Here is a 19,631-nt window from a genome sequence, read left to right as displayed (position 1 = left end):
ACAGACACTTTTATGTACCAGCGTCTGGCCTTACAGGCAATTAAGTATGGCGCCATCAACTGGTCGTTGAGATCACCCCCTTCGATATTAAGGTTGTATTCGTGGACACAGAGGAGTTTCTCCACAGCACCAGTTGCTGTTTGAATTTGGACAGTTGTATCTGCGTGAAGCAAATTATAACTTCTCAAGCAGGCTCTCTCCCCCAGTATAAGTCGAGACTCTACAAGCAGTTGGGGTAAGCCCTGGCAATTAGATTGCACGGTGCCACATGTGCTAATTCCATGATCAAACGTGTGACTAAAAAGTGGCACGCTTGTGTAATAATTGTCCACACACAAGTGGTACCCCTTTCCGAATAAGGGTGACACCAAGTCCCAAACAATCTTTCCAGCGATCCCTATGTAGTCTGGGCAGTTCTCAGGCTCCACGTGACTATCTTTTCCCTCGTAAACCATAAAACTATATGTATAGCCTGTTGCCCTGTCACAGAGCTTATACATCTTGACCCCATATCTGGCATACTTGCTGGGAAGATACTGTTTGAAAGACAATCGGCCAGAAAACGTAATCAGGGACTCATCAACGCAAACAACTTGATCGGGCGTAAACAAGGCTGAAAACTGTTGGTTGAAATGGTTTATGAGGGGCTAAATTTTATGGAGCCAATCGTATTCAGGGTCACCCCGAGGACAACATGGTTCATTGTCATTGAAGTGCATAAACAGCAAAATCTGCTTATATCTAGCCCTGGCCATGGAAGCAGAGAACATGGGCATATGATGAATAGATCTATAGAGATCTTCCGTGAAAAACAGCAAATAAAAAGCAAATGACGTAAAATCAACTTTTTCCACCTGAATTCCGGTTTGGCCAGTGAATGGGGGAAGTACAGGTGCTGCAGAAGTGGTGGGCTCCCAATTAGGATTGACAAATGCATCAGGAAGGGCGCTATGGGCTCGGCAGGCCTGTCTTTGTCTTCTTGGTGCCTGCGGGGCACTACTTATGCTTGCCACCGCACACACTTGAACTGCACTTATGGGACTCGCCACGTCACTACATGTTACTGCAGTGCTGGTTTGACTTCAACCAGGATGTACTAGGCCGCTGGTGCTTGCCAGTTCACCAGAAGGATGAGCGGCACTAGTACTGGCTCTCTGCTCCATACAAGAGCCCTGCGGTTCTTGCACCTGAACAACAGAAGTAAGAATGGGGTCGCGTACACCTGACCTTAGCAGGGACCACTACTCCATCATCAGAGCTATCTGTCAGGTTGCCGCTGCTGTCTACTTGTTTCTATTCTGAGCCTGAATCTGACAGATGGGTGACTTCCTCTTCACTCTCATCTGTCATGCTCAGAAACGTGTAGGCCTCTTCACTAGTGTACCTCCAATTGGACATTCTGGCCTCTAAATTTACAGGTACACTAGTCAGAGCCTGCTTCAATCGCTGCCAAAAAACTGTTAGCGTTTGCAGGGATCAGGCCTGACTCTGTGAATGCTGCAGTTATGTGTTTTGTGTTTCTTAAGTGACAGTGATCGATTGATACTGCGATTGGGTGGGCTGGGCTGGGCGGAGGGGTAAAATGCAGGTGCTAGCAGGTATCTGGGCTGATCCCGCTGACACTGCGTTTTTGGGAACCCTAAACTACTGGGGATGCTAGTATAGATCTGATCACATCAAATATATTAATCGGTTAAGACACTATACTACTAAGGGAGGTGTGTGGTGCGTGCATGGGTGTTAGCACTACTGGTACTAATCTGACGCTGCCTGGGACTGACGCTGATGCTAACTGACACTAAAACCCCCATATCACCCGCTGGGCGATCAGGGGGTTAAACCTTTATTGGGTAAAATATGGCGGGTGCCCTGACCCTATAAAAAACAAACTAACCAGCGTCACCCGTAACACTAACACCGTGATCACTGGTGAGAGGAGGTGAAAGGATTAACTAGGGGGCAATCAGGGGATTAAATACTTTATTAGGTAGTATATGGGGGTACCCTGACGCTATAAAAACCTAACGGTGAAACTAACTAACTAACTGGCTAACTAGCGTCACCTGTGACACTAATACGGTGATCATAAAAAAGATCTATTAGTGACACTGGTGACAAGGGGTGAAAGGGTTACCTGGGGGGGCAATCAAGGGGTTAAACCTTTATTAGGGGGTATAGTAGACATGTGCATTCGTTTTCGTCCGAATGCATTTTCGTCCGAATTTCAGGTATTTTCGTTATCGTTTTAACAAACGATAACGAAAGTGCAGAGTCCGAAAAACGAAAGATCCGACATAAACAAATTCTTTATTTTCGTTTTCGTTGCTACAACAGTTCGATATAGATAGGAGATTCAACATGATGATGACAATAACAATCTGTGTCCATCAAACCTGTGGTCGAATGTGCCTAACCTTAGCTCTATTAGTCCAAGATTATTCTACATAGAGAGAAAAGATTCGACGTAGAGAGAAAAGATTCGACGTAGGGGAGGAAAGATTCGACGTAGGGGAGGAAAGATTCGACGTGGGGGAGGAAAGATAAATAAAAATAATGATGATGATGAATGTTATTGGCTGATTGTAACCAAAGAGGTGGAGCAGTAAAATAGCTAGAACTAAGTACACACGTACTTTGGCTTATGGTGTCTGTTGAAAGTTCTAAGAAGATTCGACGGAGCAGGTAAACTATACGGCATTGTACAGTTTAGCTGCTCCGTCGAATCTTCTTTGAACATTCGACAGACACCATAAGCCTTCAATGACAGATTCGACCTTCATTTGGATTTTCGGACGAATGCAATTTTTAACGAAAAACGAAATAAATAAAAACAAATTTCGGGAGTAACTAAATAAATTTATTTTTCAGACGAAAACGAAATTCCGAAACGAAATATTTCAGTGTGCACATGTCTAGGGTATAGGGGAGTACCCTAAAGCTACCTGTGCCTACTACTAACTTTTCTAACACTGATTAGAGTCACAAATGACACCAGTACAGTCATCAGTGAAAAATCAGAAAACTGCACTTGGTGACACAGTGACAGGGAGTGAAGAGGTTAACTGGGGGGGTGAAAAGTGTGCCTATGTGTTAGGGATGAGCTTCGAGTTCGAGTCGAACTCATGTTCGACTCGAACATTGGCTGTTCGCAAGTTCGCCGAACAGCGAACAATTTGGGGTGTTCGCGGCAAATTAGAATGCCGCGGAACACCCTTTAAAAGTCTATGGGAGAAATCAAAAGTGCTAATTTTAAAGGCTAATATGCAAGTTATTGTCATAAAAAGTGTTTGGGGACCCAGGTCCTGCCCCAGGGGACATGGATCAATGCAAAAAAAAGTTTTAAAAATGGCCGTTTTTTCAGGAGCAGTGATTTTAATAATGCTTAAAGTCAAACAATAAAAGTGTAATATCCCTTTAAATTTCGTACCTGGGGGGTGTCTATAGTATGCCTGTAAAGGGGCGCATGTTTCCTGTGTTTAGAACAGTTTGACAGCAAAATGACATTTTGAAGGAAAAAACTCATTTAAAACTACCCGCGGCTATTGCATTGCCGACAATACACATAGAAGTTCATTGATAAAAACGGCATGGGAATTCCCCAAAGGGGAACCCGGAACCAAAATTAAAAAAAAAAAAAATGACGTGGGAGTCCCCCTAAATTCCATACCAGGCCCTTCAGGTCTGGTATGGATATTAAGGGGAACCCCGGGCAAAATTTAAAAAAAAAAATGACGTGGGGTTCCCCCTAAATTCCATACCAGACCCTTCAGGTCTGGTATGGATTTTAAGGGGAACCCCGCGCCAAAAAAAAAAAAAAAACGGCGTGGGGTCCCCCCAAAAATCCATACCAGACCCTTATCCGAGCACGCAACCTGGCAGGCCGCAGGAAAAGAGGGGGGGACGAGAGTGCGGCCCCCCCCCTCCTGAACCGTACCAGGCCACATGCCCTCAACATTGGGAGGGTGCTTTGGGGTAGCCCCCCAAAACACCTTGTCCCCATGTTGATGAGGACAAGGGCCTCATCCCCACAACCCTGGCCGGTGGTTGTGGGGGTCTGCGGGCGGGGGGCTTATCGGAATCTGGAAGCCCCCTTTAACAAGGGGACCCCCAGATCCCGGCCCCCCCCTGTGTGAAATGGTAAGGGGGTACAAAAGTACCCCTACCATTTCACTAAAAAACTGTCAAAAATGTTAAAAATGACAAGAGACAGTTTTTGACAATTCCTTTATTTAAATACTTCTTCTTTCTTCTATCTTCCTTCATCTTCTGGTTCTTCTGGTTCTTCTGGCTCTTCTGGTTCTTCCTCCGGAGTTCTCGTCCAGCATCTCCTCCATGGCGTCTTCTATCTTCTTCTCCTCGGGCCACTCCGCACCCATAGCATGGGGGGAGGCTCCCGCTCTTCTCTTCTTCTTCATCTTCTTCTCTTCTTCTTTTCTTCTCTTCTTCATTTTCTTCTCCGGGCCGCTCCTCACACATGCTAGCATGGCGGGAGGCTCCCGCTGTGTGACGGCGCTCCTCGTCTGACAGTTCTTAAATAACGGGGGGCGGGGCCACCCGGTGACCCCGCCCCCCTCTGACGCACGGTGACTTGACGGGACTTCCCTGTGACGTCACGGGGAATGCCACAGGGAAGTCCCGTCATGTCCCGTGCGTCAGAGGGGGCGGGGTCACCGGGTGGCCCCGCCCCCCGTTATTTAAGAACTGTCAGACGAGGAGCGCCGTCACACAGCGGGAGCCTCCCTTCATGCCAGCATGGATGCGGAGCGGCCCGGAGAAGAAAATGAAGAAGAGAAGAAGAGAAGAAGATGAAGAAGAAGAGCGGGAGCCTCCCCCCATGCCATGGGTGCGGAGCGGCCCGAGGAGAAGAAGATAGAAGACGCCGCGGAGGAGATGCTGGACGAGAACGCCGGAGGAAGAACCAGAAGAGCCAAAAGAACCAGAAGATGAAGGAAGATAGAAGAAAGAAGAAGTATTTAAATAAAGGAATTGTCAAAAACTGTCTCTTGTCATTTTTAACATTTTTGACAGTTTTTTTGTGAAATGGTAGGGGTACTTTTGTACCCCCTTACCATTTCACACAGGGGGGGGCCGGGATCTGGGGGTCCCCTTGTTAAAGGGGGCTTCCAGATTCCGATAAGCCCCCCACCCGCAGACCCCCACAACCACCGGCCAGGGTTGTGGGGATGAGGCCCTTGTCCTCATCAACATGGGGACAAGGTGTTTTGGGGGGCTACCCCAAAGCACCCTCCCAATGTTGAGGGCATGTGGCCTGGTACGGTTCAGGAGGGGGGGGGCCGCACTCTCGTCCCCCCCTCTTTTCCTGCGGCCTGCCAGGTTGCGTGCTCGGATAAGGGTCTGGTATGGATTTTTGGGGGGACCCCACGCCGTTTTTTTTTTTTTTTTTTTTGGCGCGGGGTTCCCCTTAAAATCCATACCAGACCTGAAGGGTCTGGTATGGAATTTAGGGGGAACCCCACATCATTTTTTTTTTTAAATTTTGGCCGGGGTTCCCCTTAATATCCATACCAGACCTGAAGGGCCTGGTATGAAATTTAGGGGGACTCCCACGTCATTTTTTTTTTAAATTTTGGTTCGGGGTTCCCCTTTGGGGAATTCCCATGCCGTTTTTATCAATGAACTTCTATGTGTATTGTCGGCAATGCAATAGCCGCGGGTAGTTTTAAATGAGTTTTTTCCTTCAAAATGTCATTTTGCTGTCAGACTGTTCTAAACACAGGAAACATGCGCCCCTTTACAGGCATACTATAGACACCCCCCAGGTACGAAATTTAAAGGGATATTACACTTTTATTGTTTGACTTTAAGCATTATTAAAATCACTGCTCCTGAAAAAACGGCCGTTTTTAAAACTTTTTTTTGCATTGATCCATGTCCCCTGGGGCAGGACCCAGGTCCCCAAACACTTTTTATGACAATAACTTGCATATTAGCCTTTAAAATTAGCACTTTTGATTATTCATGTTCGTGTCCCATAGACTTTAACGGTGTTCGCGTGTTCGAACGAACTTTTTTCCTGTTCGCATGTTCTGGTGCGAACCGAACAGGGGGGTGTTCGGCTCATCCCTACTATGTGTACTGTGTTAGTGTAGTGTTGGTGCAACTCACTGTTAGGCGTCCTCTCTCCTCTCTCTGGAACCGCAAAGAATTCCAGAAGGGGAAATTACATTACACAGGCAGGGGAGGCATTTCATTTGCCAGAACCGATCAACAGGTCCAGGCCAGAAATCATTGGCCTGGACCTGAAGACTGATCGGTGGTTAAACAAAGAATCTTACAATCTATTGCAACTTTGAGGTGATTAATATGATATATTTCTTCAAAACACATCAGTGTGTTTTGCAACTTTAAAGACAATGACATATATCTTAAAAGGGTAACATCACTTCTGTGAAAAAAATGGAGCAAATTAAAAAAAATTATATAGCCTATGCCAGTGGTCATCAACCCTGTCCTCAGGGCCCACTAACAGGCCAGGTTTTATGTATTACCTTGGGGAAATACAGACTAGAATACTGCAATCACTGAGCAGCAAATGATATCACCTGTGATGTATTTCAGTTATCTTGCAAACCTGGCCTGTTAGTGGGCCCTGAGGACAGGGTTGATGACCACTGGCCTATGCCATTACTACACAAGCCATATTGTAGATTAATGTTATTAAGATTTACCTTTGCGTTTCAATATGCAGCGCTATACTTTTCTGTAAAATTCAATGCAATCTGGCAACCTGGAGGCATTCTGTACACCAATACCTTCAAAAATGTAACTTTCTACTTGTGTGATTTTAGGTATTCTCTGCAACAGAAACATCATTTTTGGTAAGATAGTTGAATACTTCTAAAGGGATGCTGCCACTTTCCTCATCAGAACCTAGAAAGTGCATTGGCTGATTATAATGAATCGGTCACCCCCATTCAGAATTATTATTCAAAGGACATGGTCAAACGAATAGCTATTCCTTCAGCAGGAACAGGTAGAAATCTGCAACAAAGCTTGTTAAAATTCTTGCAATGTATATTGATCACCCAAAGGGTTTTTTTTTAAACAAAAAGTGGAGTTGCTCCTTAAATAAACCCAGATTAAACCCAGGACCCTGAATTTACTATCCTGTATCTGGTCTCCCACAGTACACAGAACATGGAAATCCAATCGTTTTAGTAAATATAAACGGCTAAATACCTTTTTTCATCAGCAATTAGAGCAGTCTTGTAACTTGTATCAGTGTGTGGTTAAAGATTATATGAGGAGTTTTCATTCTCCACTGATTGTCCTGTAAGGCTGCAGGACCCCTGACACACTGTTTGGACAATGCTGTTTGGCCCTGTGCTGATCACTCTCCCAAGAAAAAAAAAAACTCTCTAGCAATAGACACCAAACTGTGCATGTGCAGCTTGTCCACTAATGCCCTGTTATCAGAAGATGGCTTGGAGTGAGTGGAAGAAGGGGAAGATCAGAAAAGACAGGCTCACACAGACTTTATACAAAATGCAGAGGATTAACCCCTTAGGTTCCACAGTGAGTAAAACAAGCATGCTTTACTGCATATACAGACTGATTTTACTTTCGTGGGTTTGTTTAATAACACTTTAAAGCGTTTGTTACCCCAACACTTCATATTCCCGATATGAGCCTGCTGTACCATGTATTTGTATGGGACAGTATCCTGTTCTCTTTGTATTGCTTCTTATGTGTGAAATCCTTGGTGTTCCAGCCAGTCCTTCTGCTAGCCAGTCCCTCTGCTTTCCTATTAAAAACTGACCACACTAAGCAGGAGAGCACAGTGTGGTAAGTTCTCTACCTTTGCTGGGAACTCAGTATGCTCAGTATGATCAGACATGCCCCCGCTTCACAGCCATTCACTAGGAAGCTCAGTGTGCTGCTGATTCTCCCCCCCCCCCCACCCCCCAGTGCTTATGCAGCTGAGAACAGAAGGAATATGATAACTTATAAAAGAGGGAAAAAAGGATTTATAATTTTATAATATATACACAAATATTTTGCCTTTCATTTCTATTTTAAAGTAAATGGGTTATTTTACAAGGTGACCATTTACAATCACTTAAGGGCGCATGAACAAGCAGATTTCAGACAGTGGGTCGTTTTCAAAATGACATACAACAAGCTTTAATAAAAAAGGTATCAAAATAAACACCTGGCCAACATCAGAAGTTTTCACCATTCTACTTCTACTTCTGCACACAGTTTGCGATGACCTAGAACTGAGGGAGAGCCCAACAACAAGCCTCCCTTATATCTCCCCAGCTGTAACAGCAATTCAAAGCTAGTAGAAACGAAACCTAATCTCTCACATATGACATGAAACATAGAAGAATAGACAGTACCTCCCCTCAATGATCTCTCCTTTCACACACATCTCCCCACCTCTTCTCAGCGACTGTGATTAAACAATTGGTAATGAGAGGCAATGGATCCATGAAAGGGCAACTTTATTACTCTTAAATTTTTGATCTTAAGTGTTTGATGTGAAATTGAAAGCCTGAAGTACCTAGAACTACTTGTTTTGTTTTTTTTTTTCTTCTTTTAAAACACCAAATGTATTGGTGTATGATTAGTGAGGATGAGCGAACTGGACACATTCTCATCTTGAGGAGGTTTGTTAAATCCAATGATAGGTCTGCAAACCTTGACCATAGCACTGAACCTTATGCCGCGTACACACGGTCGGACTTTTCGTCTACAAAAGTCCAACGGACGCTGACGGACTAAAGCTGGCTGGTAATCCGATCGTGTGTGGGCTTCTCCGGACTTTCAACTGACTTTTTCAGCCTCAAATCCGACGGACTTTAGATTTGAAACATGCTTCAAATCTTTCCGACGGACTCGAGTCCGGTCGAAAAATCCGCTCGTCTGTATGCTAGTCTGACGGACAAAAACCCACGCTAGGGCAGCTATTGGCTACTGGCTATCAACTTCCTTATTTTAGTCCGGTGTACGTCATCACGTAAGAATTCGATGGACTTTTGTGTGATCGTGTGTAGGCAAGTCTGTTCGTTAGAAAGTCCGCCGCAAGTCAGTCGAAAGTCCGTCGAAAGTCTGTCGGACAGGCTGTCGGACTTTTGTAGCTGAAAAGTCCGACCGTGTGTACGCCCCATAACAGTCTAGGGGAACCAAAATTTGCTATTTTTGTGTTTTTTTTAAAGGCTAATTTGCAAGCTTTATTTAACTTAGTAACTGGCACTGTCATGGGGTGCCAATACAAACATTTTTTTAAAAATATTCAGCTTGGTGAGAGTCTTTTAAGTAAAAACATGAAAAATACACAAATCCTTTATAAAACATGTTTGGGGGGTGCCTTAAAGTGCTACTAAACCCACAACAGTAAAATCAGTCTGTATATGCAGTAAAGCATGCTTGTTATACTCACTGTGGAACCTAGGGGGTAATCCTTCACATTATGTAAATAGGCTGTTTGATCCTGTCTTCTCTGACCCTCCCCTTCTTCCACCGTCCCCAATCCACCTGCTGATAGTACCGAACCATGGAGACACTCTGTAATGTATGTGCTCAGTTTGGTGTGTATCGAGGGTTTTTTTTTTTTTTTGGGAGGGTGCATGTAATTAGCATAGGACTAATTAGCACTGTACAGACAGAGGGTCAGGGGTCATGCAGCTTCATAGGACAGTCAGAGGAGAATGAAAACTCCTGCTACAAGCTTTAACCAGTGCTTGATAGAAGTCACAAAACTGCTATATACTGCTGATGAGAAAAGGTATTTAGCTGTTTATATTTACTAAAGTAATTGCATTTCCATATCCTGTGTACTGTGGAAGACCAGATATAGTGAATGCAGGGTCCTGGGTGTGGTAACACTTTAAGGCTGCGTGTAAAGTTGCAGAACAGTATGAGGTTACCCCTTTAAAAGTGGCATTAAGAAAACGGGTTACCACTGCAAAATGACAAATCTTCAGGAAGGTGTGTGTAAACAAACTGGCCAGGAATCCTGGGTGATGTCAATGACCAAATATGGTTAATAACGTCACCAATTATCCCTAGCCAGCTGCTGTTTGCAAACAAGCTATCTGGGGAGTTAATGCTATACCAGTAGTGCTGTCACTGCTAAATAACAGATTCCCTGGGATCAGCAGCTGGCTGGAGTTCTGTAATTTTGCAGCTGTTGTCTGACAGGACAGGATTGATAGGCAATAGGTTGTGGTGGTGGTGGTTGGGTGACATCATCAGACAGTCAGTCACAGTGATTCATGCTGGATACTCATTGCTGGATAATATAGTTTGACAGCGAATTTACATCATATTTGCTTTTTTTTTTTTTTTTTTTTTGTGGTTTTTATTAAATGACTTTTTGACAGTGTGGGTGTCTTTGTTTTTTTGTTTTTTGTTTTATTTTCTGGGGAATACGTAATCTAGGGGTTACTCATGTTTTCTGTAAGCATTCCCCTGAGAAGTGGTTGAATATCTGAGGGACCCCTTATTTAAAAGAGGGCTTCTAGATTCCAATAAGTTCCCTCAACATATCCCAACATCCCTTTTGAGGGGTAGGATGTGAGGAAAAGGCCCTTGTGTCCTCAACATGGGAAAAAAGTTGCCTTGCAACAGGAGGAATTGCTGTCTCCGCCTTGCAAGGTACCTTCCCATTATTGAAAGACCCCCCTTCTTCTGACTAGCCAGGCCGTATGCCTTGATAAATGTCTGGTATGAACCTGGTGAACTTGCCAAATTTGCCCAATTAGACTGGCAGTTTGCAAAACTGCAAACAGGTGGGTTTGAGCCGAGCTCACATTTGACCTGAACCTGAAACTCATCCTTAATGATCAGTAACCAAGTTGAATTGTTTCTCCCAAAAGGTAACACCTAAAGGCTTCCAGTGCCCATTTATAGCCAAGCATGCTTGCGCTGCATTAGGTTTCTAACTCCAGTACATCACAGGATGCTCTTTACCATCTTTAATTAGGGATAGCACTGCTTCTTCACCACATTAGAGGCATCGGTCTGTACTACAAAATTCTGTTGGTAAAGACAAGGGTCACAAACAATGGTTGAGTGCAAGGCATTTGCTTCAAAGTTTCAGAGACTTTTTCTGCTTCAGGGCTCTATTTAACCATAACCATTCCTTTGGTTACTGAGACATGGTTTTGCCAACCACACACTGGGGTTGATTTACTAAAACTGTAAACTGAGTGCAAAATCTGGTGCAGCTGTGCATGGTAGCCAATCAGCTTCTAACTTCAGCTTGTTCAATTAAGCTTTGCCAAATAACACTTGAAGCTGATTGGTTTCCTTAATATATCATGCCCTATTAGCAGCAGCATAATGTATATATGATTATTTATATATAATCTCAACCTCAACATCATTCAGAGCTATAGATAAAAACACATTATAGATATCATAAATAAACTGTGGTGATTATATTTTACAGAAACCAAACAGCACTAGAATTCATGTGCCCTGTGTAAGTTAGTGCAGATCATTGGTAGGTGTTCTGTTACACAGTGACCCAGAAATATAAGGGAGAGAACAGAAAAGTAAAGAACAGGAAAGGAACAGGAAAGGTATAGTTAAAGGACAGAAGGTTCCCACTTATTATTGATTGACAAACCACATTGTAGATGAGGCCTCAGAAAGTATTCTTTAATATTAAACACTAAGGATGAGCTGAACACCCCCCCGGTTCGGTTCGCACCAGAACTTGCAAACAGGCAAAAAATTCAGATGAACACATGAACACCGTTAAAGTCTATGGGACACAAACATGAAAAATCAAAAGTGTTCATTATAAAGCCTTATATGCAAGTTATTGTCATCAAAAGTGTTTGTGGACCTGGGTCCTGCCCCAGGGGACATGTATCAATGCAAAAAAAAGTTTTAAAAACGGCCGTTTTTTTGGGAGCAGTGATTTTAATAATGCTTAAAGTGAAACAATAAAAAATGAAATATTCCTTTAAATATCGTGCATGGGGGATAGTATGCCTGTAAAGTGGCGCGGTTTTCCCGTGTTTAGAACAGTACCACAGCAAAATTAAATTTCGAAAGGAAAAAAAGTCATTCAAAACTGATCGCGACTGTAATGAATTGTTGGGTCTGATCGCGACTGTAATGAATTGTTGGGTCTTGTTGGGACTGTAATGAATTGATGGGGACAAGGGCCTCATCCCCACATCCCTTGAGCACTGCTCCCGAAAAAACGTCTGCTTTTATAACTTTTTTTTCATTGATACATGTCCCCTGGGACAGGGCCCGGGTCCCCAAACACTTTTTATGACAATAATTTGCATATAAGCCTTTAAAGTGAGCACTTTTTGTTTTTCATGTTAGTGTCCCATAGACTTTTACGGTGTTCCGCGGCTTTCTAATTTGCCGCGAACACCGCATAATGTTCATTGTTCGCCGAACGTCCAAACAACCAAAGTTACGGCCAAACTTATGCTCGGGCCGAACTGTTCGCCCATCTTTATTAACCAGTTCCATACTGGGCCATAGTAATATGACATCGGCAGGAACCCTTTCTCCCTCCGGGTGGGTGTCATTTGACGTCCTCCAGTTCTCCTCCGGCGACTGGGGACGAGGTGTGTCCCTCGGACACAGCCCATCCCCGATCAGGGTAAAGCGTCAATGAAATTGGCGCTTTACCACGTGACCAGCTGTGTCCAATTGCAGCCAATCACTTTGAAGAGGTTCGGCATGCACGCGGCTTGTACCTGTCACCCCCATCAGGAGTACCTGAGTACCTGTCACCCCCATTAGGAGTACCTGTCACCCCCATCAGGAGTACCTGTCACCCCATCAGGAGTACCTCAGTACCTGTCACCCCATCAGGAGTGCCTGAGTACCTGTCACCTCCATCAGGAGTACCTGTCACCCCCATTAGGAGTACCTGTCACCTCCATCAGGAGTACCTGAGTACCTGTCACCCCCATCAGGAGTACCTGTCACCTCCATCAGGAGTACCTGAGTACCTGTCACCCCCATCAGGAGTACCTGTCACCTCCATCAGGAGTAACTGAGTACCCGTCACCCCCATAAGGAGTACCTGTCACCTCCATCAGGTGTACCTGAGTACCCGTCACCCTCATCAGGAGTACCTGTCACCTCCATCAGGAGTACCTGAGTACCTGTCACCCCCATCAGGAGTACCTGTCACCCCCTGGGGACGAGGCATGTCCCTCGGACACAGCCCATCCCCGATCAGGGTAAAGCGTCAATGAAATTGGCGCTTTACCATGTGACCAGCTGTGTCCAATCGCAGCCAGTCACTTTGAAGAGTTTCAGCTTGTGTGCGCCCCCGGGGCAGCGATTGGGGACGAGGCTCATCTCTTGGACAAAGCCCAGCCCCGATCAGGATAAAGAATGAAACAATGAAACTTGCTATTTACCACGTGACCGGCTGTGTCCAATCACAGCCGGTCACAAGTGTAAACAAACTCGAGTGTAACGGCTGTTGCTGGGTTCTCCTCCTCACACACCAATCCAGTGTGAGAAGGAGAAATTGGAACAGTGAGTTACAGTCTTACAGTGTTACCAATTATTACTACTGTGCCCAGATTGCCCACCCCTCAAATAAAGAGTACCTGTCATCCCCATTAGAAGTACCTGTCACCCCCATCAGGAGTACCTGAGTACCTGTCACCCCCATCAGGAGTACCTGTCACCCCCATCAGGAGTACCTGTTACGCCATCAGGAGTACCTCAGTACCTGTCACCCCCGTCAGGAGTGCCTGAGTACCTGTCACCTCCATCAGGAGTACCTGTCACCTCATTAGGAGTACCTGTCACCTCCATCAGGAGTACCTGAGTACCTGTCACCCCCATCAGGAGTACCTGTCACCCCCATCAGGAGTACCTGAATACCTGTCACCCCCATCAGGAGTACCTGTCACCTCCATCAGGAGTACCTGAGTACCTGTCACCCCCATCAGGAGTACCTGTCACCTCCATCAGGAGTACCTGAGTACCTGTCACCCCCCATCAGGAGTAACTGTCACCTCCATCAGGAGTACCTGAGTACCTGTCACCCCCATCAGGAGTACCTGTCACCTCCATCAGGAGTACCTGTGTACCCGTCACCCCCATAAGGAGTACCTGTCACTTCCATCAGGAGAACCTGAGTACCTGTCTCCCCCATCAGGAGTACCTGTTACCCCCATCAGGAGCACCTGTCACCTCCATCAGGAGTACCTGTCACCTCCAGCAGGAGTACTTGTCACCTTGTCTGAGTATTTGTCACCCCGTCTGAGTATCTGTCACCCCAACTGAGTATCTGTCACCCCGTCTGAGTGCCTGTCCCGTGAGCCCAGCAGTGCCTGACGTGCAGCCAATTTCTAGCTGGCATACAGCCAATAAGTCCTTGTTGTGCAGCCCTGTCATACAGCCACCATGTCCAGGAAAGTATACACCCCCGAAGAGGCATACCAAATGCTAAGCCTGACCGATGAGAGCAGCAAGGAGCTCTCATCGCCTCAGTACAGTTCTGATTCCAGTTCCGATTCTGGTTCGCAATACGAGCCCCCCGAAGGCAGTACATCTGAATCAGAGGAGGAAGTAGTCCATCCAAAAAGAAGATGGTCTGAACTCAAGGGCAGCTACCAGCAGCGCCAGACACCCCAATTTCCAATCAGCAAATGCCAATGGCGCTAGACCCCAGGAGGTGAGGCCCAGTACAAGCGCTGCTAGAAACCAGGAGGAGAGGCCCAGTACAAGCGCTGGAATTCCATGCCAAAAAAGTAGGGCCCAAACCCATCTTCTGGATGCCTTGGCCAACCCATTGTGGCTGCCTTCTAGCACAGGGTCAGCCACAATTCCCCCCTTTCACAGCACAGACAGGTGTGCAGGCCAACACCAAAGGTTTCTCTAAAATCGATTTTTTTAGGTTACTTTAAAGCATCATGGACCAAACAAATCTTTTTTGCCCGTCAATATATAGAGAACAACCCCAACTCATGCTCTCCCTCCCTTTTGAATGGAGACAGTGGAGGAGCTTAGATTGTTTTTAGGCCTTACGTTCAACATGGGGCTTACAAAAAAAATGAACTGCATGCATATTGGTCTACCAACCCCATTCACCATATGCCAATTTTTTCAGTTGTGGTGTCCAGGTCCCGCTATGACATGATCATGCGGTTACTGCATTTCAGTGATAACTCGCAGTGCCCCCCCGAAATCATCCGGATTTTGATAAATTGTATAAAATTTGCCCCCTAATTGATTTTTTTTAATAAGAGGTTTGCCGAACTTTACACCCCTGACCAGAACATCTCTGTGGATGAATCCCTGGTCCATTTCACAGGCTGGCTGGGAATCAAGCAGTATATCCCCAGTAGGAGGGCGAGGTACGGATTGAAGCTCAACAAGCTCTGTGAAAGCTCCTCCGGATATGTGAATGCCTTTCTTGTGTACAAAGGCAAAAAAATCCCAGCTCCAGCCCCCTGAGTGTCCAACGTACATGGGAATAAGCAGGAGAATTGTATGGGAGTTTGCATTCTCACTCCTCCAAAAAGGGTATCACATTTACATGAACAACTACTACACCAGTTTGCCCCTTTTTCGCCACCTATACCTGAAGAAAACTTTGGCCTGTGGTACTGCTAGAAAAAACAGGAAAGGCTTCCCACAGCATCTAGTCACCACAAGGCTACAAACGGGGAATCGGCAAGCCTGAGGAACGGGGAAGTGTTGGCCGTGAAGTGAAGAGATAAGAAAGGTGTTCACATCATGTCCACCATCCACGATGACACCTTGTGGAACTTCGAAAAAGATGCAGTACCGTTCAAAAGCCTTGCTGTATCAACAAATACAATAAGTTCATGGGGGGGTGGATTTAAACGATCAAATGCTGCAGCCCTTTCTTTCAACACGAAAGTCCCTCTTCTGGTACAAAAAAGTCGCAATATACTTCTTCCGTTTGGCCATTTATAATGCATACTTCACTTATCAAAAATCAATGGAAATACCCAACCCCTTTATCAAATTTATCGAAAAAATATTGTCACTGCCCGGATCTATCAGCAAGGATCCCTCCAACAAAGCATTTGCTCCGATTGTGTCACCAGACTGCATGAGCGCCATTTTGCTGACAATATTCCATCATCAGCAACCGGAAGAAGACACCAAAAAAAAGTCGGGTGTGCAGCAAAAGAGGAGTTAGGAAAGACACCAGTTTCCATTGTCCCCAATGTCCCTCCCAACCTGGCCTATGCATCGGAGAATGCTTCAGGCGCTATCATACTGTCGTAAACTATTAGCCCAAATTTCTAATAGACTGACATTTCCCCGGTTTCAATTTCTGTGCTGATTATTTCCCTGCTGCCTCAACCAACCAACCTAGTTCCTCAACTCAACTGACCCTGGCCTGTTTATTGACTATGTCTCTGCCTGCCGTCTGCATTGTTTATCCACCATGATTCTTCCTTTCACGTGAACTGACCCTGGACTAACGACTATGCCTCTGCCTACCGTCTATTTCTGCCTTTTACCTGCACTGACCTCAGCCTGTTGACCATGTTTTTGCCTGCCCCTTGGACTGATCTTTCACCCTGCTACACAGGGGTTTCACATATGTGAGGGGCTCCAGAATAGTGTTCTGAGTTGAGAAAAACAGTTTTCTCTTTGTTTTGTAATTCCCAGAACAGGGTCTGGTTGTCCGGAGGCTTCAAAGCGATTTGGGTGGGAGAAGCCTCCTCCCCTGTCCCCATTCTTTCCTGACCGAGGCCCTAAACTTGATGGTCCTGCCTGCTGCCTGGACCAATACTTTGGCTGTGCTGACAATAACTCTACCTGCACTGACCCAGGACTTTTCATGGGCCATGTGCCTGTTGCCTGGACCAATACTTTGGCTGCACTAACCATATCTCTGTCTGCTGCCTGTACTATGGACAGTATTTCTGCCTGCTGCATGAACGATCCTTTAGCTGCTGCTGACCACATCCCTGCCTGCTACCTGGACCGATGCTCTCCTCTGTGGACCACTGCACTACTAAAATCGCAGGTAATCTTTTGTTTACTCTTTGCTCAGAAGAATGTATTTTGGTTTGTAATTGGTATGTACAGTACATGCTATGGGTTAGAAATATGAAGGGCCTTTAACAATGTGATAGGTTGGCAGGAATTTGTGTGTGTAATTTATGCTCCTAGAACTCCTGGAGGTGCTACTTGAAAGTTGGACCTCTGTATGTGGCCAGGCTATGTAAAAGTCTCACACATGTGGTATTGCCATACTCAGGAGGAGTAGCAGAATGTATTTTAGGGTGTAATTTTTGCTATGTACATGCTATCTGTTAGAGATATCTTATAAATGGACAAGTTTGTGTAAAAAAAATGCGTTTTTATTTTTTTCCACATTTTCCAAAAACTTCTGGAAAAAAATGTACCATTCAAAAGACTCCTTATGCCTCATAGATTATATGTTGGGGTGTTAGCTTTCCAAAATGGGGTCATTTTGTGGGTGTTTCCATTGTCCTGCTGCTCTAGGGTCTTCAAAAGGGTAATAGGTGGTTGAGAAATGAGATGTGTAATTTATGCTTGTAGAACGCTTGAAGGTGCTACTTGCATGTTGGGCCTTTGTATGTGGACAGGCTGTGTAAAAGTCTCACACATGTGGTATTGCTATACTCAGGAGGAGCAGCAGAATGTATTTTGGGGTGTCATTTTTGCTATATACATTCAGTGTGTTAGAAATATCTTATAAATGGACAACTTTGTGTAAAAAAATGCGTTTTAATTTTTTTTCCACATTTTCCAAAAACTTCTGGAAAAAAATGAACTGTTCAAAAGACTCATACCTCATAGATTATACATTGGGATGTTAGCTTTCCAAAATGGGGTCATTTTGTGGGCGTTTCAATTGTCCTAGTGCTCCAGGGTCTTCAAAAGTGTAATAGGTGGTTGAGAACTGAGATGTGTAATTTATGTTTGTAGAACGCCTGAAGGTGCTACTTGCATGTTGGGCCTTTGTATGTGGCTAGGCTGTGTAAAAGTCTCACACATGTGGTATCGCTTTACTCAGGAGGAGCAGCAGAATGTATTTTGGGGTGTCATTGTAAGTATGCATTTGCTGTGTGAGAGAACTAACTTGTTATTATGACAATTCTGTGTAAAATAAAAAAAAATCTTAATTTTCCCAAGGATTGTGGGAAAAAATTACAACTTCAAAAAATTCACCATGCCTCTTACTAAATACCTTTGAATGTCTACTTTCCAAAAAGGGGTAATTTGGGGGGTATTTGTACTTGCCTGGCTTGTTAGGGTCTCAAGAAATGAGATAGGCCGTCAGTACATTAGGTGTGATCAGATGTGATCAATTTTCAATGATTTGCACCATAGCTTGTAGACTCTCTTTTACAGAGAGAGACCAAATAATATACACTAATTTGGCTTATTTTTACTAAAGTTATGTAGCAATATACATTTTGGCCCAAATGTATGAAGAAAAATGATTTATTTGCAAAAATTTTAAAATAGAAACTAAAAAAAGTTTTTTTTACAAAATTTTCTCTCTTTTTTTGCTTATATTGCAAAAAATAAAAAACCCAGCAGTAATTAAATAACACCAAAAGAAAGCTCTGTTTGTAAGAACAAAATGATAAAAATTTTGTTTGGATACAATGAAGCATGACTGAGTAATTGTCATTCAAAGTATGAGAGCGCTGAAAGCTCAAAATTGGTCTGGGCAGGAAGGGTGTATAAATGCCTTGTATTGAAGTGGTTAAACACATGGCTGGAGTTTTTTTTTTTAACTTAAACTCCTTCTCCTACATTTTTTAAAAACCCCAATAACACACAGTTATCTCAAATCCTGCAGTCTTCCAGCCAGTCTGTTGACGCCGGAAGTCCATCCTCTTTTTTCTCAGTGGTAGTAGTGGGGACTGCTTAGTCCAGGCGAACTATGAGCCTAGGCTGCGGAAGGCATCCCAAGTGGGATTGTATTATACAAGGCTAACAGAAAGTAAGTTGGATGAAGCCATCCATAATTCAAATATGGTAATAAGCAGTACTGGACCTCGAAGATTTCAATTGTAAGAGATCCATCTGTACTGACAGTGTCACAGGATGAGATGCCGTGGTGCTACTGCAGTATTGCCCCATACACACGATCGGACATTGATCGGACATTCCGACAACAAAATCCATGGATTTTTTCTGATGGATGTTGGCTCAAACTTGTTTTGTGTACACACGGTCGCACAAAGTTGTCGGAATTTCCGCTCGCTAAGAACGCGGTGACGTACACCACGAGACTAGAAAAGGCCAGTTCTGAACCAAGAGCGGCACCCTTTGGGCTCCTTTTGCTAATCTCGTGTTAGTAAAAGTTTGGTGAGAGACGATTCGTGCTTTTTCAGACTCGTGGTTTTCAGATCGTTTTCTGCTGTTCAGTTTGTGCTTGTGGGTTTGTATCTGCTCTTCAGTGCATGCAAGCAAGCTATGCTTGACTTTGTCATTGTGTTCTTGTTCGTACATTACTGTTTTTCAGGTCGCTCTTCACAGGCCTTGCTGTTCTTCAGTGCGTTCTGTTACTTCGTTCTGAGCAGCCGACCGTTTTCTAGCCATGTTGCGTATACGTACTCCTCGTAGAGTTCATGCTGTGCGGGGGCTTGGTGTTGGGGTCCTGACCTTGACACAAGTCCAGTCCATGAACAGGG

The sequence above is a fragment of the Aquarana catesbeiana genome, linkage group LG04 (assembly GCF_042186555.1).
Source record: "Aquarana catesbeiana isolate 2022-GZ linkage group LG04, ASM4218655v1, whole genome shotgun sequence".
Taxonomy (NCBI): domain Eukaryota; kingdom Metazoa; phylum Chordata; class Amphibia; order Anura; family Ranidae; genus Aquarana; species Aquarana catesbeiana.
Note: the sequence above shows the minus strand (reverse complement) of the source record.